At 39.8% G+C, this 26,867-nt stretch overlaps 1 protein-coding gene across 49 annotated transcripts in view; it reads left to right on the forward strand.

Moving 5' to 3' along the window:
* The window catches only part of ptprda (protein tyrosine phosphatase receptor type Da), a 125,018-nt gene that overhangs the window by 30,477 nt on the left and 67,674 nt on the right, over nt 1-26,867 (forward strand). For 48 of the 49 annotated variants that reach the window (XM_077742371.1, XM_077742389.1, XM_077742380.1 and 45 more), the window contains exon 5: nt 5,177-5,214. The gene's annotated coding sequence lies outside the window, so the exon portion shown is untranslated. Of the gene's footprint in view, nt 1-5,176; nt 5,215-14,446; nt 14,725-26,867 lie in introns of those variants that run through there. The other variant, XM_077742372.1, reaches the window with a different exon arrangement.

Consider the following 26,867-nt stretch of genomic DNA (forward strand, 5'->3'; position numbering starts at 1 on the left):
GGGCTTGAGCAAGGCGCTAAATCGGAACAATCCCGAGAAATCGGCCTGAAATTCCCTTGTTTTTTTAGCTCGGATCAACAGTTAGATGGCCGAGTCCTGGCGGTTATTATGCCAAGGTCAAATGTCCCTTGAGCCATTTGTTTTCATGGCGGTAGGGTCTTGGAAACGTGGACCACGTCTGCACTTTTCTTGGCACAGTGTGACGCCCAGTGAGACGCTAAAGTGTGCGGCGGCGTGGCTTGTCACGCCGCATTTTCCGCCCTTACCTTTCCTCGCTCTCGGGCGCCAGGCCGTGAAAATCTGCCCATGTCTCTTCACTTTGCGCAAGGAGCTGTAGCCAAATGTTTCACTCGCCCGTTTTGATTGGCTCTCCTGTTGACGTTCGATCTCTTTGAATTGAGAGGCTCGGGAGTGAATGACCGCATTTTTGGTGCTTGGACGTTTGGTCGCCGGTCTTTTTGATCGCCAGTCAAATGATGACAGAGAGTTTACTGTTGAAACCAGCTCTTAAATTTCTATTCATGAGAGAGAGTTTAATATCTAAGAAAGAGAGTTTAATATCTAAGAGAGAGAGTTTAATATCCAAGTACTGTTTAATATCTAAGTATACTGTTTAATATCTAAGAGAGAGAGTTTAATATTGAAGTACTGTTTAATATCTAAGAGAGAGAGTTTAATATTGAAGTACTGTTTAATATCTAAGAGAGAGAGTTTAATATTGAAGTACTGTTTAATATCTAAGAGAGAGAGTTTAATATTGAAGTACTGTTTAATATCTAAGTATACTGTTTAATATCTAAGTATACTGTTTAATATCTAAGTATTCTGTTTAATATCCAAGTGCTGTTTAATATCCAAGTCCTGTTTAATATCTAAGAGAGAGAGTTTAATATCTAAGTAGCGTTTAATATCCAAGTAGCGTTTCATATCCAAGTACTGTTTAACATCCAAGTAGTGTTTAATATCTAAGTGCTGTTTAATATCTAATTACATTTGACAAGGGACCAAAAGACCGGCGACCAAATGTCCGGTCACGGTAGGATACAAAGGAGCATATTTTGTGGGGTTTACCAAGGAAAAACGCCACGGTTTCCGATCCGAACGCATGCACAATTTTCCAAATTGTTTACAATGTGAGCAAATATTTTTGGCCTCTCTGAATGATCATCTTTCGATACGAGTCCAATCTGTTTGGGTTCGATCGCTGGCAAGCCTCCAGATAAGATGCCTATAGTTGTCAAGACTTTAATTAAAATAATCTAAGACCAGGGATAAACCTAATAGAACATTTGATCTATTAGCTCTATCAAGGTGATAAAATGGGCAAAGTACTGACTATGTGAATTTCTTGGAATTGCCCGAGTTTATAAGCCTTAAATTGATCAAGATCAGACAGATGTCTATTGGGGGGTCAGCGTCCATTCACTAGTATTTCTTATGGCTTTCGAAATCCCCCCCCCCCCCCCCCCCCCGACAACTGGCCGTCAAGCCGTAGGCAATTTAAAAAGCCTGCCAGTCTACGGGGCCGCCTATTAGCCTAGCTGCCATAGCGCCACTGAGCTCTGAACGTCAGCTAGACCGCGTAAAAATTCCGAGTTAGGCAAATGACAGAACGCGTTGGTGTCAGCGTGGCGTTTTTTTCTTCCTTTACGCCCGAAGGGCGCACGTGTTCTTCTCGACAACCCAGCAAAAAGCCCCCAGTCGTCCCCGCCGTATGTCTGTCAGAAATATTCATTGGATGCCAGTTTGGGAAAAGAGAATCAGTCCCCAGTTGGCAAGATTCTTTGCAGATTGACATGGAACGGAACAACTGACCTACCGTTGCATGGAAAGATGGCCCATCTGGTGTCTAATCGTCATTTAGCAAGGACAAGAATAGCTGTCTACTTTTTTCTACTCTCTCAATGGTAAATATGTTCTTTGGTTATCTTTTGGTCGCCAGTCAAATGTACTTCGATATTAAACAGTACTTAGATATTGAACAGTACTTAGATATTAAACATTACTTACATATTAAACAGTAATTGGATATTAAAATGTACTTGGATATTAAACAGTACTTGGATATTAAACGCTACTTGGCTATTAAACGCTACTTGGATATTAAACGCTACTTGGATATTAAACAGTATACTTCGATATTAAACAGTACTTAGATATTGAACAGTACTTAGATATTAAACATTACTTACATATTAAACAGTAATTGGATATTAAAATGTACTTGGATATTAAACAGTACTTGGATATTAAACGCTACTTGGCTATTAAACGCTACTTGGATATTAAACGCTACTTGGATATTAAACAGTATACTTAGATATTAAACAGTATACTCAGATATTAAGCAGTATACTTAGATATTAAACAGTACTTAGATACTAAACTCTTTCTTTTAGATATTAAACTCTCTCTCACGAATATAATTTTCAACAATGTTTTTAACAGTAAACTCTCTGTCACCATTTTACCGGCGACCAAAAGACAGGAGACCAAAAGACCAACTACCAAAAGACCAGCAACCAAACGTCCAAGCACCTTATATTATGGACCAAAAGAACTAGTTAAGACAGGATGATAACTGAAGCCTTTGAGCTCTAGTTACAGTTTCAATGGCCGCCAAAGATGGTCCTTTCCCCTAATTAATCACAAGAAGATGTCCAATCCCTTTAGAAGTGATGGACATCATTCCCTTCTCTAAAAACTCACCAGATCAGAGGCCAAATTCCATGAAAGGCAACCTACGAGTTAACATAAACAATTAAAAAAAACGCAACTCAGTCCAGCCGTTAGTTGAACTTATTTATCAGCCTGACGCGCTCCAGCAAATTGCCGTATTTTCACCAAGCGCTTGCGGACAGACGCTAGCTTCTTGTTCAGGTCGACAAAGCCTTTAGTTTACGGTCGAGTCGCAACAGCGGCGCTGGCGGCTCTTTTACCGGCAGCCGCCAGAGCAAATGGAACAAAAGCCACAGTTGGCTGGGTCACGCTATGATTTACCTGAAGGCTGTTTTTTGCATGGACCCACCGCCGAACACTCATTTTGCTCTCCATTAGCATGTAAGGGAAAGAACGCCGTGCCCCCCACATGGAGGGAACAACATTGCCCGAGGTGGTCCGACATTATGGGGACGCATCTCGTCCCCGATCCCATTCAGGCCGGAATGCTAATGGAGTCAAAGTGGGTCGTCTGGAGTTAAAATGAAGACGCCAAATGGAAAAAGCTTTGAAGTAACCACCATTAAGCTATTGCTGTAGTACTATACGCAAAGTCCAAAGTGTGCCATCGCACAGGAACGGTGACTTCAACGGGTATAAGTCAACCGTAAACATCAGACGGCGACAAAAACTAAAGACAAGCCAGTTAAAAATGCCATACGAGATTTCTTAGGTTGTCCTTAATGGTCCTATCGTCCTTCCTCTGTCCTTTACCTTGCTGCAAAATGTCATTAACAAAAGGGTTAAAAGACGGCCCGGTCGGCCATACGTTTCTGTAATTACGGATGGCGGCAGAACACTTTGCGCTAAAACGTGGCGGCGTTTCAATTACGTTGCCTCTTGTTTTTATCCGCCCGGCGAACATTGGTGACAAAAGGTGCAGATGTTATCGTGGCGAGGGCGCTAGCAAGGGGGGCGCCGTATCACATAGGAGAGGCGTCCCCAGTATTCCATGCTCTGAATTACGTGTGTTGGTTTTGAGGCGTAAAAAGAACTTGTGGGAGGACTTGATGGTGCTGTGACTGGACGTTTGGTCGCTGGTCTTTTGGTCCCTTTTGGTTGCCGGTCAAATGTACTTAGATATTAAACACTACTTGGATATTAAACAGTACTTAGATATTAAACAGTACTTAGATATTCAACACTACTTAGATGTTAAACACTACTTAGATATTAAACACTACTTAGATATTAAACACTACTTACATATTAAACACTACTTACATATTAAACACTACTTACATATTAAACACTACTTACATATTAAACACTACTTACATATTAAACAATACTTAGATATTAAACACTACTTACATATTAAACAGTACTTACATATTAAACACTACTTACATATTAAACACTACTTAGATATTCAACACTATTTAGATATTCAACACTACTTACATATTCAACACTACTTACATATTCAACACTACTTACATATTCAACACTACTTAGATATTCAACACTACTTACATATTAAACACTACTTAGATATTAAGCATTACTTAGATATTAAACACTACATAGATATTCTCTATATACTCTCTCTCATGAATATAATTTTGAGAGCTGTTTTCAACAGTAAATGCCATTTGACCGGCGACCAAACGTCCGAGCACCGTATATCCTACTATCTGATCCTGTGTGGACTCGCACGTAGCCAAGTGGCTTTCCTACAAGCCATTTATGAGCCATAAATCTATGTAAGGCAGCATAAAGGCAGACAGGTGGCTACCTCATGACCCGCAGATAAGTCTTAAGAATACGGGTTAATCATTTGCACCACTCCTCAGACGCACTTGTTTTGAATCGGAGCAATTAACTTCCGCTCGGCCATAAAATCTCACCCAAAGAACGTCACGTTGCGCAGATAAGCCGACCCGTCGACACATTTCCAGTCGCCGATAATTACATGGAGATGATTTTGAAATTGTAAAGGATTTGTCACGTCCGAGCAACAGTCGTCTCAGCAATTCCACGATATGCCTAGCGTATGGACTCGGAATAAATCCAGCAACCACCCCTCCCTTCAGATTTTTTTTTGACGGGAGCTATTCACACGCTTAGCGCTCCGGCACCGCCTGCCAGAATCAATTGCGGCGGCCGCCGACTATTGCCATGCGTGAATTTTTATCTCACAGCGGGAAAACAAGGGTTGGGGGCACGGTTGCCGAGACATGCCGGCCATCAATCACATGATTAATTCTCCCTCGTCGCTTTTTGAAAGTCTCGGCTTGAAATTCATCTACAAGACCTCGAATGGTGACATGCTAACCCCCCCTCGACTCTCTAGCTTAACCTTTTCACCGGCGTTGTACCTAAATGGAAACTACGTGGAGTTATTAGTACACGCTAGAGAGTGTTTCGGTGTCTAACCTTGTCAAATATAATCAGTTTATAAAGAATTTTTGGACTTAGATGGTCTTTAATGATGTCTTTTGTTGTTTTTTTGCAGCTCTCAAAGTCTTGGCAAGTCTGCTTGAGTACTAAAAGGTATGTTTGATTGTTTTTAGTCATTGAAATCACCTGAAAAATACAGAAAAGTAGGATTTACTGTCACAAACTTGTATGGGATGGTTTCAACTGTTTTGGACAAATCAGTGAAGCGCTGTTTTCCGCCCGGTAACACAAAAACAAGGACTTGTTTCCCTCTGGTTCGTTGCAATTAGATCCGCATTTGTACGCTGTCTGGGCAGTGTGAATCATTTTCTGGGTTCTCGTTTGGAGAAATATTCATTTAGATGGCTAGGGAAGTAAATCAGCACACCGAGGGTGACGTGGTATAATTAGCGCCTGGCCCGGATGTGAATTGAAGTGAAGTTTGGAGAAATTTATTGGTTTTCTACAGGGTTCGGGAAGCTTTTTTACGAAAAGAGACAAAAAACAAACCCCGCCCCCTCCTGCGTTCACCTGCATCCTCATTTGAGGCCGGCCGTGGCTAACGGTGGCGACTGTCTGCTCGCGTCAAGATGATGGTTTGCGCTCGCCACAGAGGGGCTCAGGTGTGCGCCCCGAGCTGTTCTTCGGGCCGTCTTGCGCCGTAGCACATGGCACCTCGGCTGGCGTGCTTCTGCTCTGACATGGCGGCGTGTCTAGCGTGTGGAAAAGGAAGGATTTTAAACTTGAAATGTCAGATTACGGCCAATCTTGTGGCTCTTTTTGTAGCCGTCCTAGCTATTTCTTTTTCTGGATTGGATTGGATAACTTTGGGAAATTTTGCTGTCACGGTAGCTAGAGAGTGAGAATATAGACACGGTAAAATACATTTTAGACATAGATAGGTAATAAGTACGTTTATAAGTAGGTACAGGAATAAATATATGAATAAATAAGGGTGTAAGCTGAAATGTATATACATATACATACACATAAGCACATACTTCCATACACATACATATATGAGCACATATATTCATATTCATACATATATAAGCACATATATTCATACTCATACATATATAAGCACATATATACATACACATATATACATATACATACTTATACAAATATATAAGCACATATACATATACATACATATATAAGCACATATATACATATACATACATATATAAGCACATATATACATATACATACATATATAAGCACATATATACATATACATACATATATAAGCACCTATATACATACACATATACATATATAAGCACATATATACATACACATACATATATAAGCACATATATACATACACACATATATAAGCACATATATACATACACATAGATGTACATGCATGCATACAGTAGGTCCACAGCCATTTTTTTATTAAAGAGCCTGACAGCTGATGGGAGGAAGGATGCAGCAGTCTATTGCTGAAAGAGCTTTGGAGGGCCTCCACAGACTCATGCAGGGAGTGTGAGGTGCTGTCCATGATGGACATCATCCTGGTTAGCATCTTCTGCCCTCCTACTCCCTCCACAGAGTCCAAAGGACAGCCCAGAACAGACCTGGTCCTCCTGACCAGTTTATTCCGCCTGTTCCTGTCCCTCTATGTGCATTTCGTTTTGGGAACGGGGGTTGACGTCCAGTCCAAATGGATTGGACGTCTTATTCCTCAGAACTGGAATAAGGTCACGTCTTTCCGTGGAAGGTTAGCGTTGCGTTTCTAGGTTTTTTTGCTCCGGTAGGAATTTTGACAAGACTATTATTTCACAAGTGCAAAAGTGGCAATTTCACTGACGTGTTTTACTTACCTATTGAACAACGCAGCATTTTTCTCCGAGTAGACGGAGAAAGAAGTATTGAATCTGGTTGTGGCGGCTAATTGTGCAGCTCAATGAGTTTGTGGAGGGTTTGTTCTTTGCGCTGAATAAATAGATATATTTTTCCAATCGTGAAAGCATGTTTGCTGGTGAAGATAAAACGGATTCTTAGGAAAAGTGGTCTTGTCAGCCAATATGCAATTTGGGCATCAGTAAAAATGGTGTTTGGGGGATTTTGAGGCAAGTTAGCTTTGAAGAAAAGACATTTTTATGTTTATTTAGATCATTTTTTCAGATTTTTTTATTACTGGTTTAGAAAGTTGCAAGATAAAGATTGAAAAGAATACTTTATTGAATTTTTAACCCATACCGAATCGCTATTGACAGTAATTGACATTAAATCCATTGGTTCTGGAGGTCTTTGGTCCAGTACAGTCAATCTAAAGGGACTGGACTTCCAACTAGCTAGAAATATGAAGATGTCATAATTAATTTGGTTAGAAAAAATGGTTATCTTTCATAAATACATTGTAAAAAAAAGCAGTACTGTATTTTCACCACTATAAGGTGCACTTAAAAGTCTTAAATTTTCTCCAAAATAGACAGTGCGCCTTATAATCCAGTGCGCCTTATATATGGAATAAAAAACAGAAAACGAAAAACCACCACTGTCTGATATTAAAAAAAAAAAAACACAAACACCTGAACTGAAACAATACTGATAAATATGCAGATCAGCCATCTTTGTTTATAACAGCTTCCATCATATAGCTCCTCCCCCACTGCAAGATTTTATACAAAAACATCAACAATGGCTGGCTCTAGAGGTCACTGTGTAGTCAGTGAGTACTTCATACCTGGAAGTCAATAGCAATTACCGTATTTTCACCACTATAAGGCGCACTTACAAGTCTTACATTCCCTCCAAAATAGACAGGGCGCCTTGTAATACAGTGTGCCTTATATAAGGAAACATGTCATTCATTGAGGGTGCGCCTTATAGTCGTGAAAATACGGTATATAAAAGAATATTACGCGTTCTTATTCCCTGACAAACAAATCCCGCATTTTATCCGCTTTAGGGCGCAAAATAAAAGTGTAGGTCCTTTTCTCCGATTGTCATCTTCATCCAGCCGGGCGGCAACATGCTTTTCTTGATGAAAAAAATGACAATCTTATCCCTTTCCCTATCGTAGCTTAATCTCCTTGGAAAGCATTCAGCTAGTCTTCTCTTCCCTTCGGTTATCCCCTTTTCAAAAGGCCCAGTAATTAAAAATGTTCTTCAAGTTGACTTGCCGTAACTTGGCCCAAAAGCCTCGGCCGGGGTTATCGGCGTCAGGGGTTAAAGCAATCTCACGTCGCCCCCTTTTTTCCCACTAGGTCGGTTAAAAACCCGCCACAATCCCGCGAATCTCAGGCTGAGGCCAAAGCTCACCCTGCTGGACAAAAGACCTCTGCCTAGGCGCCGCCATATTGCAATATGGTGGTCCATTTGTCCATGTTTGCTAGCTGGCTACTACAAATAACGGAAAAATAAAGGATTTGGAGGGAAAAAAGCTACGTTATGGCTAGTTTTTATGTAAAACATAGCTTGTAAACAAAGGTTTTACCTCTTTTCATGGGTCAAATTAACCTAAATAACATTATTACGACTTTGGGTGTAACATAATTTAAACTAAGTCCTATTAATTGCAATATAGTGGTCCATTTGTCCACGTTTGCTAGCTAGCTACTGCAAATAACAGAAAAATAAAGGATTTGGAGGGAAAAAAGCTACGTTATGGCTAGCTTTTATGTAAAAAATAGCTTGAAAACAAAGGTTTTACGTCTTTTCATGGGTCAAATTGACCGAAATAACATTATTACGGCTTTGGGTGTAACAAAATGTATACTAAGTCCAATTAATTGCGATATAGTGGTCCATTTGTCCACGTTTGCTAGCTAGCTACTACAAATAATGAAAAAATAATGCATTTAGGGGGAAAAATGTTATGCTATGGCTAGTTTTGATGTAAAAAATGGCTTATAAATGAAAGTTTTACGTCTTTTAACAGGTCAAATTGACCTAAATAACATTATTACGGCTTTAGGAATAACAGAATTTATACTAAGTCCAATTAATTTAAGGTTTATACAAATAAAATAGCGTTGCCCAGATTTTTTACATCCCAGTTAGTACTTGATGAGCTTATTGGCTACTGTAGAAGGTGATAATGTCCAATTTATTCAGAGTAGGAAGGCTATAAAAGTGTCCTCCCTATCCACACTTGGTATTATTTGGCGGATGTAAATAGAGTATTGTAGTAGCCAAGTACATGTTGAGGTAGTTATGTTAGGAAAGTAAAGTTTGGAGTAGTTCTTGTTAGCTTGTAGGCTTTCTTAATACTGCATCAGAGGACTAAGATGAGTACTTTGAAGTGTACACAGGAACAGACGGATACACCTGATATTCCAATTTCAAACTTTTTCCAGTTTTAGGATCAATAGAATATTTGTTGTTAAGTTTGTCGCTGCGGCGCGGGAACAAAACTCCCAGGTGACTACTAACTACTAAAGTTAACGAAATTGAAGTACTTTTTCCACTTTTTAGCCAAGTTTTCGTCTTTGCTTTGGTTAGGCGACAGCTTAACTCCACCATTTATTTATTTTCTTTTTTTAATTGGCGATCTAAAGCAGGCTTGGGCAAACTACGGCCCACGGGCCACATCCGGCTCGCGGACATTGTCCAAATAATGTCCCCCCCCCCTAGATGGCGCCAGTGGCAGTAGCTCTGTCCACTCTTATTTGTTTTTTTGTGTTTTACAGCCCCTCCCTCTTTTTTAAATGACATTTTAATATTTCTTAATACATTCCTTTACTTACTTTACTCTATACTTTATACTTTAATGATGAGTGATAAGTAAGTTAATACTTTAGTCATTTTTTTTCTCTTTATGTTTCATATGTACTGTTAACGGATGCACTTTTTTATATGTATCTTCTACATTTTAATATTTCTTAATATATTCCTTTACTTACTTTACTTTGTACTTTATACTTTAATGATGAGTGATGAGTATGTTAATACTTTAGTCCTTTTCTTCCCTTTACGTTTCATATGTACTGTTAACGGATGCACTTTTTTATATGTATCCTATCTTGTCCTGACCCTGCCCATCTGTCAAATTTTTAAAGTCAAAGTAGCCCACCCCAGGCCCAAAACTTTGCCCACCCCTGATCTAAACCTCACTACAAGACACTTCAGTTCGGTAGTATGTAGTGTAGTCATATTCAGGGATATATCACAGAAGGCGCCACTCACCAAAATCAAGACATACCGTTTTTACGCTCCGGTTCAGTCCCGCCATCTCCAAAAAATCCAGCTGCGGGTCAGCGATTTAATTGAAATCAGCGCCAAGAATTCCCCAGTCTTCGCCGGAGGACGCCATTTTTTGACGGCGTTCGGACGGCGGGGTTTTATGTTGACGATAATCACCCCGTCCGCCCCTGCCACGGAACCACTTTGCAACATGTAATGCGGCGTAATTGCCTTCTCGAGTCGCCCGGTGGGGCCTTCGTTTCGTAGACGGTCTTTTTTTTTCAGCGCGGGAGCCGAGCGGAGGGTGTCGAGTTAACCGCGGCTAAATGGAAACGCTGATATCCATTCAGACTGAGAATTGTGTTTAAAAGAGCCTCGCAGAGGGGAAGAATAATTGGGAACTGTGTGATTATTCTTGGAGACGTTTGACATACGTATTTGCTAGCGAAAATAACTTTAGCGCTGTGTTTTATTTTGGAGATAGACGGCCAAGAAATATACAAATACCCACAGGATAGTTTTGTCCGTGAGCGCAAACCGGGACGAAAATGGATTCTTGAAATCCGATTGGTCGACAGCTAACAACAACAAGATCTTCCATCGGAGCCGTGGCAAGTCGAGGGACCATTTAGGATAAGCCAGAGGGTGGACGAGAGCAAACTAATTTGCGTTTGCGTTTTTTTACGAGCATTTAATTTGATACAATTAAGATATTACGGCGCCACATATTCACAACAGGAGAATGACGGCCGGGAGGCATCCCATAAACTTGGGAGCTGGTGAACGAGGTACCTTTGCGAAAATACCACCATTCCAACCATGCAAATTTGACTCTTGCTTACCTCCAGTCAGCCAGTAGGAGGCAGATCACTGCCCAACATCTTTTCATATTACATCACCCCAAAGTTATTGGATTGGATTGAATTGGATAACTTTATTCATCCCCAATTTGGGAAATTACATTGAATTATTTTATTATTATTATTTTATATTCACTCTCACTCTCTCACTCTCTCACTCTCACTCTCTCACACTCTCCCTCTCACACTCTCACTCTCTCACTCTCTCACTCTCTCACTCTCTCACTCTCTCACTCTCTCACTCTCTCACTCTCACATACTTTCTCACTCTCACACTCTCACCCCATCTCCCTCTCCCTCTCCCTCTCACTCCCTCTCACTCCCTCTCACTCCCTCACACTCTCACTCTCTCACTCTCTCACACTCTTTCTCACTCTCTCACTCTCACCCACTCTCTCACTCTCACACTCTCACTCCCTCTCCCTCTCACTCTCACTCCCTCTCACTCCCTCTCACTCCCTCTCACTCCCTCTCACTCCCTCTCACTCCCTCTCACTCCCTCTCACTCCCTCTCACTCCCTCTCACTCCCTCTCACTCTCTCTCACTCCCTCTCACTCCCTCTCACTTCCTCTCACTTCCTCTCACTCTCTCTCTCTCACTCTCTCTCTCACTCTCTCTCACTCACTCTCTTACTCTCTCTCACTCCCTCTCCCCCTCTCACTCTCTCCCACTATCACTCCCTCTCACTCTCTCCCACTCTCTCTCACTCTCTCTCACTCTCTCCCACTCTCTCTCACTCTCTCTCACTCTCTCTCACTCTCTCTCACTCTCTCTCACTCTCTCTCACTCTCTCTCACTCTCTCTCACTCTCTCCCACTCTCTCCCACTCTCTCCCACTCACTCTCTCTCTCACTCTCTCACTCTCTCTCTATCTATCAAAGCTAGCTAGCAAAGAGCTTCTTGTCATGAACAGCCACCCCAGAAAGTACAACAGGACTGTATCAGTTCCGGAATAGCGCAGAACTTGTAACTGGCTAAAGCTTTGTGACTTTTTCCCCCGCTCTTAAAGTGCAGTGATCTCATTTATTTGTTTACGATGAGCAAATTCTCCTAATCTTCCTGTTTTAACTGCCCGCAGAACCTTCAACCCGCCCGCCATATTAAATAAGTTGACGACCACATTTGTTGTTCATTAATTTTCCGACAACCGCTGGCATAATTAGCGTGATTTAAGTGCGCGTAACGCTCGTTTAATCGCGGGAGACGCCAGGAAAGCCATGCTGACTTTTCGTATGAACGCTCATGTCAAAATACTGTCATCCTCGACGCTACGATTGGTTAGAATGGTCGCTAGACTTGGAGTGAATTAGCCACGTCATTGGACGCCAACAAACCTTAGAATTTAGAGTATAAATCAATCAAAAAACCTTCTCAATTGAAATCATTGTCTTCCGAACTTGTTTTTCGTCAAAAAATCTGAATACGTTTGTCAAATTTAGACGTCCAATCAATTTGAAATGGCCTTGGAGTGAATAAGCTACGTCATTGGACGCCAACAAACCATGGAATTTGGAAAATACTCTCAATTGAAGTCTTCCGAACTTGTTTTTCGTCAAAAAATATGAATATATTCGTCAATTATGGACGTCCAATCAATTTAAAATGACTGTCTTTTTACAGCCACCAATTTGAAATGATCCTTCACCCCCAGGGAGCGTATTTTTGGTCTTCTGTGTGATTTACGATCTGACATAAAGCCAAGTGGCATGTGGCCAAGCCATAAAGCACATCTTCCCTATCACCTACATAATAACACTAATCCATCTTTACAATAATTTTCATCATAAAAACGGCGCATTCTCTTCAACGCCGCAAACTCCCGAGACCTCAAATTATGGCGGAGCGTTAATTGCTCCAGAAAGCCAGCGACCGCTCGTCTATCACCCTTGACAGATTCCCAGATGAGAACGTCTCGGCCAAGGACCGCCGCGGACTTGCGCGTCTTTTATGACGGCCCAAAAAACAACATCACCTTGGTGCCGGAGACCCCTTCCTCGCCCGCTCTTGACTCGCCGGAGCTCGCCGCCGTAAACAAGTCATTCTCCCGAAACGGCGGGGTTAGATTTATCCGCTCGGGAACGTTGGTTATCGCGGGGGAGGCTCGGCGAGGGAATTAATTTGACGATAGCTCGTTTATTCGAAACGGTTAGGGTGATGTTCCAATCCGATCTCGGCCAGTTTAATCCGACGAGGCGGCTCTCTGAATTTTACAATTACCCCCGATTGGAATTTTGGACTTTTGGTCGCCGGTCTTTTGGTCCCCGGTCAAATGTACTTAGATATTAAACAGTACTTGGATATTAAACAGTATTTGGATATTAAACAGTACTTAGATATTAAACAGTATTTGGATATTAAACAGAACTTGGATATGAAACAGTACTTAGATATTTAACAGTACTTAGATATTAAACAGTACTTAGATATTAAACAGTACTTAGATATTAAACAGTACTTGAATATTAAACAGTACTTGGATATTAAAGTGTACTTGGATATTAAACAGTACTTGGATATTAAACAGTACTTGGATATTAAAGTGTACTTGGATATTAAACAGTACTTGGATATTAAACAGTACTTGGATATTAAACAGTACTTGGATATTCAACAATACTTAGATATTCAACAGTAATTAGATATTAAACAGTACTTAGATATTAAACAGTACTTAAATATTAAACAGTACTTAGATATTAAACTCTCTTAGATATTAAACAGTACTTAGATATTAAACCCTCTCTTAGATATTAAACCCTCTCTTAGATATTAAACCCTCTCTTAGATATTAAACCCTCTCTTAGATATTAAACAGTACTTAGATATTAAACCCTCTCTTAGATATTAAACCCTCTCTTAGATATTACACAGTACTTAGATATTAAACCCTCTTAGATATTACACAGTACTTAGATATTATACCCTCTTAGATATTACACAGTACTTAGATATCAAACTCTGTCTCTTAGATATTAAACTCTGTCTTTTAGATATAAAACTCTCTCTTATATATTAAGCCGTTTGGCGTCCAATCCATTTATACTGGGAATGAGCCAACATCCCAGTCAAAATGGATTGTATACCTCACTTTAAACACAATATTTCCAATTAGATGTACTTTTCCATACGCCATTTCCAATAATTTCTTACTAATGAAAACAAATGCAATGGCAAACCAATAGAAAAAAGGGCATTCCTTTAGGGATTCCATTTTTACACACATGGACAAACACTTCCATGTCGCTCCCTACAGTGAGAGAGAGAGGGTGAGCGAGGCAAGAGAGAGAGAGAGAAATAGAGAGAGAGCGAAGCTGAGACGTGAGCAGCGCTTCTCGCAAGCCACAGTCTCGCCACCCCTTCACGCCAATGGAGAGCGGAACATAGACGGAACCCACAAAACCAGAGCTTGTTCCCACTGTAAATACCGCCTTAGTACCGAGAAGGATTCTTGCTTTTCTTTCCACGTCACCCCCCCCTTCTCTCACCTTAATTTCGTCCCCCTCTGCCGGACTGCCGTTGCTGGATTAAAAACAAAAACCAAAAAAATAGAAAAAGCTAGAAATAGCCATTGCTTTTTGCTCCAAAGACGGGTTCGAAAGTGATCGCAACAATGCTCTTAAGGTAAGAGTCCGAGGACGGGTGTTGTGGTGGTAGTGGTGGTGGGGGGGTACCGGCAAGGGGCTGCCGCAGTGATTTCAGGTGTGCTTGGCTGTCAAACGCCAAAAAACACCCCCCGCGGGAGGGCTCAGGGTACCCGGCCTGGGTTTGTTGTTTTTTCGTAATTCACATCCAAGGTCTTCTACACAATTATGACGGTTCAGAAATGAATCATTGACAACCCGTGGTAAAGTATTTGAACTTTAAACAGCCACGGGTTGTACTTTAAATGATAAAAAGTGATCAAATAGACCGAGAACTTTGTTTAAAATGTTTTTTTTGGCAAGGAAGGGTCAAATGTCGACTCGGTGTAACTATTTTTGACAAGTTGACAGTTCTCCAGAGATGTTTGTGTTATTCTTAGTGTAGCGGCTCGGCTATTTTCAACTCTTTTATTGCCTGTGATGATGACGGATGGGAATCGAAACTAGTTTCGTTGGAGGAGACGTCTAATTTTGTCCAAATTGGACATCTATGGATGTTAAAGGAGTTAAAATGCTTCTAATCTCGGGTTAAGAAGGGGAAATGGGATTTTTCGTCACCACCAGGGGGCGATTCTGTGACGCTGTGGTATGGTATGACGTAAAAAAAACCAAGAAACACGTTTATGAAGAACTGGTGAGCTCACGTGGTGTCTGGAGAGAGTGATAGAGGAATGTTGGACGCCGTTTTTATGTCTTTCAGATGTCTTTTTTAGTTTATTATTATTTTTGTTTAATCCGCCATGACACATGTGGTTTAAATGTTGAGATGGCAGAAGACACACGGCGGTTTCGGCGGCGTGGAGAGATCACACTCCAATTTTCTGTCACGTATGCCATCGTTTGATTTAGAACGGACGCCGTTATGAAAATTTAGTGCACGGAAAAATTCATGATTCATTCTTGAATGGGTGGAATATCTTTGGGTGTGACTGGAAACCAGTTTGGGCTGGTAGAACTGATCTGACCTCTAAAATTGGACGTTAAAAATATAGTTTTAGGGATCATTTGTGCTTATTTTGTGCTTAAATTCCATTTGTTTATACTTTAAATTTGGGAAATAGAATTGGAAAGGCTGTATTTTTGAAGTATTAATAGAAAATGCTCATTTTTTGCCATCAGCGGGTTTGTTTTTTGTGTAGGATTGAATTTGGTTGATTAGTTAAGGTTAGACAATAAGAGGGAGGAGCTTAAATTGGGCGTCTACCATTTGTTTTGGTGTTTTTTGGTAAGGTTGTTTTGTAGTTAATGTAAAGACATTTTTTAAAGATAATTCTGGTAGCAGTTTTTATTAGGAGTGTATTTTTTACTTGCTTATGAATTCTCAAATTTTATTTCCCCTAATAATTGGAGGGAGGAGCTTAGATTGGGCGTCTACTATTTGTTTTGGTGTTGTTTTTGGCAAGGTTATTTTGTAGTTAATGTAAAGACATTTTTTAAAAGATAATTCTGGCCGCAATTTTAGTACATAGTGTATTTTTGCAGGCTTATTATTTCTCTAATTTCATTATTCTTGACACTAATCACTTGTTTTTGCGTCTTATTTTTCTTTTTTTGTTAAAAAAATGTCTCCAATACGGTCAAAAAATATAAGAAGTTTTCCGTACTACATCAGAAATTGCGGGTACTACAAAACAGGACTCTTGTAGGCATTCCACAAATGTAGCGTCCCCGAGAAAAGCCCCGATGTTACGTCCACGTCTCCCACGGGGTCTCGCAGCTGTCCCCCACGCTCGGGTTTCACTGCGTTTGATGGCGAGCTCGTAGACGGTCGTACGTCGAGACAAAATAAATTCAACGGAGACCGTCCATCATTTACGTCGTCCCTCCCGTTTGATCTGTAATAATAGCAAGCTTTGAAGAAGCCAAAGCGGAACTAAAATTGTCTTTTTGTGTCCGGTAGATGCGAGAATGTAGCGGTAGAAGGGGGACAGGGCAGGGGGGGACAGTTGAAAAGATCAGGTCACCTCCAAATGTATTGGGACGCCTCTGGGAGCCGCAAAAAATAAACAATGAATATGGATTTCGGACTGCAAGGTTAGAAGGATTAAATGGAAGAACTGGAATAGACTAAATATGCAGTTGTTCCCTTTATGAACACGAAAGCTTAGTGAGACTATATTTGTGTTTTTTTTATATATCTGAGCCCAGACTTGGGCAAACTACGGCCCGCGGGCCACATACGGCCCACTATGCCTTTTAATTCGGAAGCCAGTGGCAGTAGCTTTGTCCACTCTTATTATTATTTGGTGTTTTACAGCCCTTCTATCTTTTTTAAATGACATTTTAATATTTCTTAATACATTCCCTTTACTTACTTTACTTTGTACTTTATACTTTAATGATGAGCGATGAGTATGTTAATACTTTAGTCCGTTTTTTACTGTTTATGTTTCATATGTACTGTTAACGGATGCACTTTTTTATATGCATCGTATACATTTTAATATTTCTTAATACATTCCTTTACTTACTTTACCTTGTACTTTATACTTTTGACTTTAATGATGAGTATGTTAATACTTTACTCCTTTTTTCTATTTATGTTTCATATGTACTGTTAACGGATGCACTTTTTATATGTATTGTATACATTTTAATACTTCCTAATACATTCCTTTACTTACTTTACTTTGTACTTTATACTTTTGACTTTAATGATGAGTATATTAATACTTTAGTCCTTTTTTCCTATTTATGTTTCATATGTACTGTTAACGAATGCACTTTTTTATATGTATCCTATCTTATGCTGACCCCGCCCATCTGTCCCATTTTTAAAGCCAATATCGCCCACGCCAGGCCCAAAAGTTTGCCCACCCCTGTTCTAACCCTTCACTTACCTTCTTAAGGTCACATGTTACCCTTCTCTGAACCCTAACTTTGAATTCCACCCCATTTTTCCCCACAACAACGTCCTCCATGTAGTCTCTCAAGGCCATCAATGCTCATCAATTATTTGGGCCAACCGGGCGGGGGTCCAATCCCAGGAATTTCGCTCATTTATTTGGCAAGGGCTGTGCATTTGCCCCCCCCAACCCCCCAGGAGACGCTCCCCAAAGCTCTGTTTATGAAAGAAATGAGCGACTAATAGACGTTAATTCGACTAGCCCTGTTTGAGCTTCCCTAGAATTGGACTACAGCCCTGTTTTGGAACGGAGTCATTACCAGTTGAAATGGGGGTGTCGGAGTATGCTTTTTAGCAGAAATGTTCGCCTTAAAATGCCACTATGATGTTTTCTCCCTTCGTTTATATTTTAGGAGGCATTTCGTCAGGTTGCATCACGTCCAGACGACACCATTTTAAATTTAGTCCTCCATTCGTTGTATTTATAGGATGGCGGAGTGTCATTTTAGCTTTCCGAAGGACAGTCTTGTTGAATTATTTGGCCTTTTGCGAGGAACTATATTAAGGGACTACTCCAGGATGACAACGGTTAAAGATAGAGCCGAGTTTTTTCCACTTACGCTTGGGTTACTTATCGGTAAAGCTTCGGGTTATCTTCTGAGGTCATGTGATATAAAGAGGAGGTTTTGAGGTGGTGCCGATCTTGTTCTGGCGAGTTTGGATGGCGGAAGATTCCGTGCGTGCCGTGGAAATCGGACACCGGAATGGCAGGCTGCCCGATTGACGCTAAGGCCCTTTCAAAATAAGGTCGAGGACCCCAACTAGAAAGACTTAAATGTTAGCTTGCAATTTTACTACTAACACGGTTTTGCATAGCAATATTTGGCTACTATTTAAGCATTAATATTGGACAAGACAACTTTGGAATGGACTGGTTGTCCCTCAGAGTTAAATGACTTGTCAAAGCGGCGGTTTGGGGGCCAAATCTGGCCCTGTGCATCATTTTGTGTGGCCCGGGTTTTAGGATCAAATTCAAATGAAGAGTATAGATGTATATTATATTTCCAGATTTTCCCCCTTTTTAAATCAATAATTGTAGTTTTTAATCCATTATTTTCTGTGTTTTTACTTCAAAAACTATTTTGTAAAATCTAAAAATATATTTAAAAAAATCTAAAATATTTTTTGTTTTAAATCTATAAAAAAACAGAATATTCAGGGCTTTTAATCCAGTTCTTTTAATCCATTTATAAAAAAAATAAATCTAAATATTATATCTAAAATGGTCCACAAAGTCTGACACCCTTGAGTTAAAGCACCCCCACTCCCCATTGGCTTTGTAACATCACCAAGTCAAAACAAGAGTTTTTTTACATGGAAATTCACACTCGCATTCACGTCTGATGCCTTGCCTCGGGGCAGAAAGATGGAAATTGCCTGGGTTTATTTTAAAATATGAACTCCTGTTGTTAAGTGTTATAGATCACGCAAAAAAAAACGCGCCTCCACCTTTGTCATTGCCGCTTTACTTTTCCGCGTGAGACCGTTTTTTTAGTGCAAAAACATTCCGTTTAAAAAGCAATGTTTCATCCCGTTTTATAAAGCCGCCGCAGTCATTTGGAAAAATGTCTAACGGGACGGGCCAAGTTGTTCTTTTTCTTCTCTTCCTGTTCCTTTTTTTGGGGGTGTTATTGTAGCCGCCATCTGTAGCAACCGCATGATACCGTAGCTACTGTGTCGTCATCACTGTTGGGGTTGGATATCGCTTTTTAAAATGATATTATGTCAGACTCGGGTTGGTTTACGGGCCGCTTTAATGTCATGTGGGCCGGACCATTTTAGATATAATATTTAGATTTTTTAATTTAATAAATGGATTAAAAGAACTGGATTAAAAGCCCTGAATATTCCGTTTTTTAGAGATTTAAAACAAAAAATATTTTAGATTTTTTTAAAGATATTTTTAGATTTTACAAAATGATTTTTCAACTAAAAACCCAGAAAATAATGGATTAAAAAATGACAATTATTGATTTAAAAAGGGGGAATATCAGGAAATTTAATATACATCTATACTTGTCGGCTGGACTATTTTAGATGTAATATTTCGATTTTTTTAATGAATTAAAATCCCTGAATATTCATTTTTTATAGATCTAATAAGTGTTTTTTAAGCTTTTTTCTTTGTAAGGGAACATATTTTTTAATCATTGTTCCATCCTAAAATTTAAAACAAAATATTTTTATATATTTTTAGATTTAAAAACTATATTTTTGAACTAACTCCGCCCCAAAAAAATTGATTAAAAAAATACAATTATTGATTTAAAAAGGGAGAAAATCAGGAAATTTAATATGCATCTATACTCTTCATTTTAATTTGATCCTAAATCATATTATCTAATCTCCATTAATTAGTTCTATCAGTCCAAATTTCTATCAAAATAAAAATAATTGAACTAATATCTAGGATATCTTCCTCCCACCTATCAATTTTAGTGTAGCGACCCCTCAAATTGTTTCCCCCAATTGTCCTAATTACGATTTTACAGCCATAATTCTCCCGCTTTTCTCCCTCCGCCTAAAACAAACGCTAATTTCTCCCGTCGTTAAATTCCCTGAAAAGACGACGACATCCCAAAAAGTAACTCGGCGGGAAAAGACGATTATCTTCCCCCGAAATGAAGTCAGTCATTTAAAGCGGAGATGCAGATGCCGCCGTTCAATGCCAGCCTATTATTCCAAACGACTCTCATTAAGGCGTCGTGAAATAAAGCAAGCTGGGGGAAGCGGCGAAATAAAATCTTTAGAGCGGCTGTGCGGAACTCGCTAACGACGCCGTCTTCATTAACGCCGCCATTGACGTCAGGGAGCCACGCGTTCCCGAATCGGTGAAAGGGAAACTTGTGGAAAAGCTCTTGAAAAGGGGTGATGGAGTATTTGCTTTTCCCAACCGAGGACGCGAACAATACAGTCTGATCTTAATGATCGGGTCTATTAAAATACTTAAAATGGGAAAGGATGAGTCAGAGTGGCTGTGTCATTTCAATCCGTGAATCGAACTGTGCATAACGGAGTTAAATTGCTCTTGTCAATCTGTTTTTACTGATAGGGATGTTGACTTTAGCCCGGTTTTTATTGGTCTAACTGTGAGGAATTATTGCAGTTTTTTGATCGATAATTCGTAGTAGTAACACTCGAACGTATGAATGTTGGTATGAAATAATTATAATAATAAAATGTGACATAGGACATATAAAGTGAAATAGGACATAGGACATAGAACATATGGAGTGACATTAAAGGACATAGGACATATGAAGTGAGATAGGACATAGGACATGAGTGACATTAAAGGACATAGGACATATGAAGTGACATAGGACATAGGACATGAGTGACATTAAAGGACATAGGACAAATGAAGTGACATAGGACATATGAAGTGACATAGGACATATGAAGTGACATAGGACATAGGACAGTTGGAGTGACATTAAAGGAAATAGGACAAATGAAGTGACATAGGACATATGGGGTGACATTAATGGACATAGGACATATGAAGTGAGATCGGTCATAGGACATAGGAAATATCGAGTGACATTAAAGGACATAGGACATATGAAGTGAAATGTGAAGTGACATAGGACATATGGAGTGACATTAAAGGACATAGGACATATGGAGTGACATTAAAGGACTTAGGACATATGAAGTGACATGGGACATAGGGCATAGGACATTTGGGGTGACATTAAAGGACATAGGACATATGAAATGACATGTGAAGTGACATATTAAGTGACATATCATAATATAACACTTACCTTCAGTTAGCCAATAGGAGGCCCCAAAGTTATTACACAGAAGGGACCATATGTCTTGCTACCGAAAGTTTAGAGTCCCGACGGATGTAAATCATTGAAATACCTATTAAATATAGCGTATTTTACGGTGGTACTTTACTTATACTCATGTTGTGTAAAGTCAGCCAAAAAAACTGCTATATTCTCAAGTCAGTTTTGAATAGTTTCGTCCAGTAAATTCCATAAAAAACGTTTGGCAATCATTTACTAGGTCTCAAAGCAATGTTTTCTTAAAAAAAGAAAACAAGGTACAAATACACAGAAAGCCAAGTCAATGCAGCTTAAGAAAATGGGATTTACAACCAGAAAAAACACTACAGTACACTGAAAAAAAATAAACAATTGTGGACTGTGAACAACTGGCTCAAACGGGATTTGCATTGGCTCAATCCCTTAACGCTACTACGAAAAAAAATGGTCGCCACGCACGTCAGGATTGACATAATTCTGATTCCCACGACTCGATTTACTCGTAAACTCCCGATAAGCTAAAAAAAAATGAGCCAGTTACTGCAATATGTAGCGTTTTTCAAGTGTGGGCCATTTTATTAGCGCCATATGATAACCTCTCCACTTTCATATGCTGTTTGGCCACCGCCTGAAACATCTACTTGCCAGTGATGGAACGTCTACATTAAAATTCCATCTCCCGCATCAGTACATTCAGTACCAGCCTGGACGGCCCCGCTATAAATTGCCGGCCATTATTTTCGATTAACCAAGCGCTGACACGGGGGCGCCCATCACATTTCAGCCCATTTTTACCCACCCGCCATCCCTGAATGATAACACGGCCCGGTAAAAAATAGCAGGTGCGCCCCGGGGTCTTTTATGAATGCCGCCATGGTAGATGGCATTCGTATGCTGGTATCTGTGGGTTTTTTGGGGGGGAAATGGGGGTGTAGGTAAAGTTGGGGGGGGATTAGGGAGTATATCTAAGAGTGTAATGTGGGTAGGGAGGCCAATAAGGGTAGAGATGGGTTGTAGGGCGATAAAAATTGATACAAAATGTACGGATATGATGGGAAATTGATGTATATAGTTTGTTTTGGTAGGAAACGGTGTTTTTGGGGTGGAAAAGGGGGGTTTAGGTAAAGTTTGGGGGGCATTAGGGAGTATATCTAAGAGTCTAATGTGGGTAGGGAGGCCAATAAGGGTAGAGATGGGTTGTAGGGCGATAAAAATTGATACAAAATGTACGGATATGAGGGGAATTGATGTATATAGTTTGTTTTGGTAGGAAAGGGTGTTTTTTGGGTGAAAATGGGGGTGTAGGTAAAGTTTGGGGGGGATTAGGGAGTATATCTAAGAGTGTAATGTGGGTAGGGAGTTCAATAAGGGTAGAGACGTGTTGTAGGTAGATAAAAATTGATACAAAATGTACGGATATGATGGGAATTGATGTATATAGTTTGTTTTGGTAGGAAAGGGTGTTTTTTGGGTGGAAAAGGGGGGTTTAGGTAAAGTTTGGGGGGATTAGGGAGTATATCTAAGAGTCTAATGTGGGTAGGGAGTGCAATAAGGGTAGAGACGTGTTGTAGATAGATAAAAATTGATACAAAATGTACGGATATGAGGGGAATTGATGTATATAGTTTGTTTTGGTAGGAAAGGGTGTTTTTTTTGGGTGAAAAAGGGGGGTTTAGGTAAAGTTTGGGGGGATTTGGGGGTATATCTAAGAGTCTAATGTGGGTAGGGAGGCCAATAAGGGTAGAGACGTGTTGTAGGTAGATAAAAATTGATACAAAATGTACGGATATGATGGGAATAGATGTATATAGTTTGTTTTGGTAGGAAAGGGTGTTTTTTGGGTGGAAAATGGGGGTGTAGGTAAAGTTTGGGAGGGATTAGGGAGTATATCTAAGAGTCTAATGTGGGTAGGGAGGCCAATAAGGGTAGAGAAGTGTTGTAGGTAGATAAAAATTGATACAAAATGTACGGATATGAGGGGAATTGATGTATATAGTTTGTTTTGGTAGGAAAGGGTGTTTTTTTGGGTGGAAAAGGGGGGTTTAAGTAAAGTTTAGGGGGATTAGGGAGTATATCTAAGAGTCTGATGTGGGTATGGAGGCCAATAAGGGTAGAGACGTGTTGTAGGTAGATAAAAATTGATACAAAATGTACGGATATGAGGGGAATAGATGTATATAGTTTGTTTTGGGAGTATAGGGTGTTTTATAGAATGTTTTTTTAATGTTTTGGTGTTGGGGAGGATTTCAAGGCAGATTTTATTGAGGTTGCTAGTACAAGTTCAACTAGAAGTAATATAATATGGCTGATAAAAGTATTGTACAGGCTGGACCATTTTAGATATAATCTTTTGATTATTTTTTTAATAAATGGATTAAATGAACTGGGATAAAAAGCCATAAATATTCAGTTTTTTATGGATCTAAAACAATGTTTAATTTAGATTTTTTTTGCATATATTTTTAGATTTTTTGCACCAAAAATAACGAAAAAACAGAATAGAAAAGTGCAATTATTGATTTAAAACGGGAAAACAGGACTTTTAATATACATCTATACTTTTAATTTTAATTTGATCTAAAACAGAAAATCAGCACTCATGATTGACTTTCCCGGGCCACATAAAATGATGCAGTGGGCCAGATTTGGCCCCCAAACCGCCACTTTAACTCCTGTAGATTGTATTCCCTCAAAAATGCAAAATACCAGACTCCTAGATTTTGGTATGCAGAACTTTGTTGCCTCTCATAAGAGAATTTGGGATGCAAAGTCATCTTTCCACCATTGAGCCAATCAGCAGGGAGGGACTGAGCCGGATGCGACCATTCATTCAAGCTCACACCGAGGGTGCCGGACACTAGTCGTCTTTCCAATCCATTTGCCCGGAAACGGGATTCCAACTGCTTTTTGTTGTCATGTTCTACACAGTTTAGCTGTTTTGACACGGACTGAAAACGGCTAAAAAACTTGGGCTAGCTGCCAAAAACTAGTCAAGCGTGTCAGCTTACTAAAGCACACTGTATTGATTAGCTATTTGCTAAGTTAGCCATTATTTGTTTGGGACGTAGGGCGCGAGTTCTTTGGAAAATGATTTTGATTTTTTTGTGCCGTTCAGACCGCAAAATAAATGTCCTGACAGATCGTCAATTTTTTCTGAGTATGATGGTAAATGGTCCTAAATCGATCTTCCCTATTTTTTTCTGATCTGCTGAACAATTCTACTTAAAAAAAACAGAACCCGGCACCCCCACGTATTGAATTTATGTTTGTCCTTTTATCAGAATTGTGAAAATAAGTATTTATAGTTGAGCCAATCCACAAGACGAATGAAGACGAACTCAATTATATCCATCACGTGGCTTTATATCACCCCCGCGCTCCTTTTTAAAAAAAGGCAGTTTGTTTACCGCCTTCTTAATAAATGGCCGAGGACCCGCTGTCACTCACAGATGGCGTTTCCATCGAGGGGAGGGGTGAAAAAGCCGAGCCAGTGGCGCGTTATAACGCGTTGGCAAGTCGGCGGCCATTTTGCACGAGCTCCGGAGGCACTGATCGTCACAGAGAGGCGCGAGCTTCGTCTTGGCAGCTCGCGAACCCCCCGGCTCGGGCTAGTAAGCGATAGCCGAGTTGGAGCTCGTCACGCCAGATGCTTATCGCTGTTGACATCTGTCTACGCCGTCAAAACTCCGCCCTCCCCTCTCTCTCTCTTGTACGGACAAGTGTGACCTTTATTTTTTTTTGCTGGCTTTCAAGTCCGTCTTTCATTAGGAGTATTTTTGCGCCCAGTTTAAAGTCGTTCACCGTTCCGCACCCGGCAAAGGGTTGTCAAACTCTTACTTAGACGTACAGAGACGCTCCCCTACATACGAACTTTCAACTTACGAATAAACGGTATATACGAATGTCTGTAAACTGTGTTTTTGTCCAAAAATGTTGGTAAAATGTATTTTGTATTGCATATATCGACGCCTGGCGCTGTGAGAACTCATTTCACCCAGCATTTACCTTCCTCTACCCAGTTCGTTGAAGTAGGCATATGTAGTATATGTATGTAGGCATATGTAGTATATGTATGTAGCCCTATGTAGTATATGTATGTAGCCCTATGTAGTATATGTATGTAGGCATATGTAGTATATGTAGCCCTATGTAGTATATGTATGTAGCCCTATGTAGTATATGTATGTAGCCCTATGTAGTATATGTATGTAGCCCTATGTAGTATATGTATGTAGCCCTATGTAGTATATGTATGTAGCCCTATGTAGTATATGTATGTAGGCCTATGTAGAATATGTATGTAGGCCTATGTAGTATATGTATGTAGCCCTATGTAGTATATGTATGTAGGCCTATGTAGTATATGTATGTAGGCATATGTAGTATATGTATGTAGCCCTATGTAGTATATGTATGTAGCTATATGTAGTATATGTATGTAGGCCTATGTAGTATATGTATGTAGCCCTATGTAGTATATGTATGTAGCCCTATGTAGTATATGTATGTAGGCCTATGTAGTATATGTATGTAGGCTGATGAAGTATATGTATGTAGGCCTATGTAGTATATGTATGTAGCTATATGTAGTATATGTATGTAGGCCTATGTAGTATATGTATGTAGGCCTATGTAGTGTATGTATGTAGCCCTATGTAGAATATGTATGTAGGCCTATGTAGTATATGTATGTAGCCCTATGTAGTATATGTATGTAGGCCTATGTAGTATATGTATGTAGGCCTATGTAGTATATGTATGTAGGCATATGTAGTATATGTATGTAGCCCTATGTAGTATATGTATGTAGCCCTATGTAGTATATGTATGTAGGCCTATGTAGTATATGTATGTAGGCCTATGTAGTATATGTATGTAGGCTTATGTAGTATATGTATGTAGGCCTATGTAGTATATGTATGTAGGCCTATGTAGTATATGTATGTAGGCCTATGTAGTATATGTATGTAGGCCTATGTAGAATATGTATGTAGGCCTATGTAGAATATGTATGTAGCCCTATGTAGTATATGTATGTAGCCCTATTTAGTATATGTATGTAGGCTTATGTAGTATATGTATGTAGCCCAATGCTGGTTACTTATACAAGCCTTAAACATACAAATGCACTTATATAAACCTTCAATATACTTATATAGGCCTTAAACATATATTTAAATACAAAATATAGCACTGAATCAACTTCAATTTGAACTATTTCAACTTATGAACAAGCGCTTGGAACCTAACTTGTTCATAAGTCAGGTAGCGTCTGTAAATTGTCCGCCATCGACTGCTCCGATTCAGTGGAACGCTCCTCCCGTCAGGCCAGTTTGATTCCATAGCCGAGTTGAGGTGATCGAATAGTAAAAAAATGCCACGCTAACGACACAAAGAAGACGTTCCGGCGATTTCCCCGGCTCTAGCCACACAACTGAA

The sequence above is a fragment of the Stigmatopora nigra genome, chromosome 20 (genome assembly GCF_051989575.1).
Source record: "Stigmatopora nigra isolate UIUO_SnigA chromosome 20, RoL_Snig_1.1, whole genome shotgun sequence".
NCBI classification, from domain to species: domain Eukaryota; kingdom Metazoa; phylum Chordata; class Actinopteri; order Syngnathiformes; family Syngnathidae; genus Stigmatopora; species Stigmatopora nigra.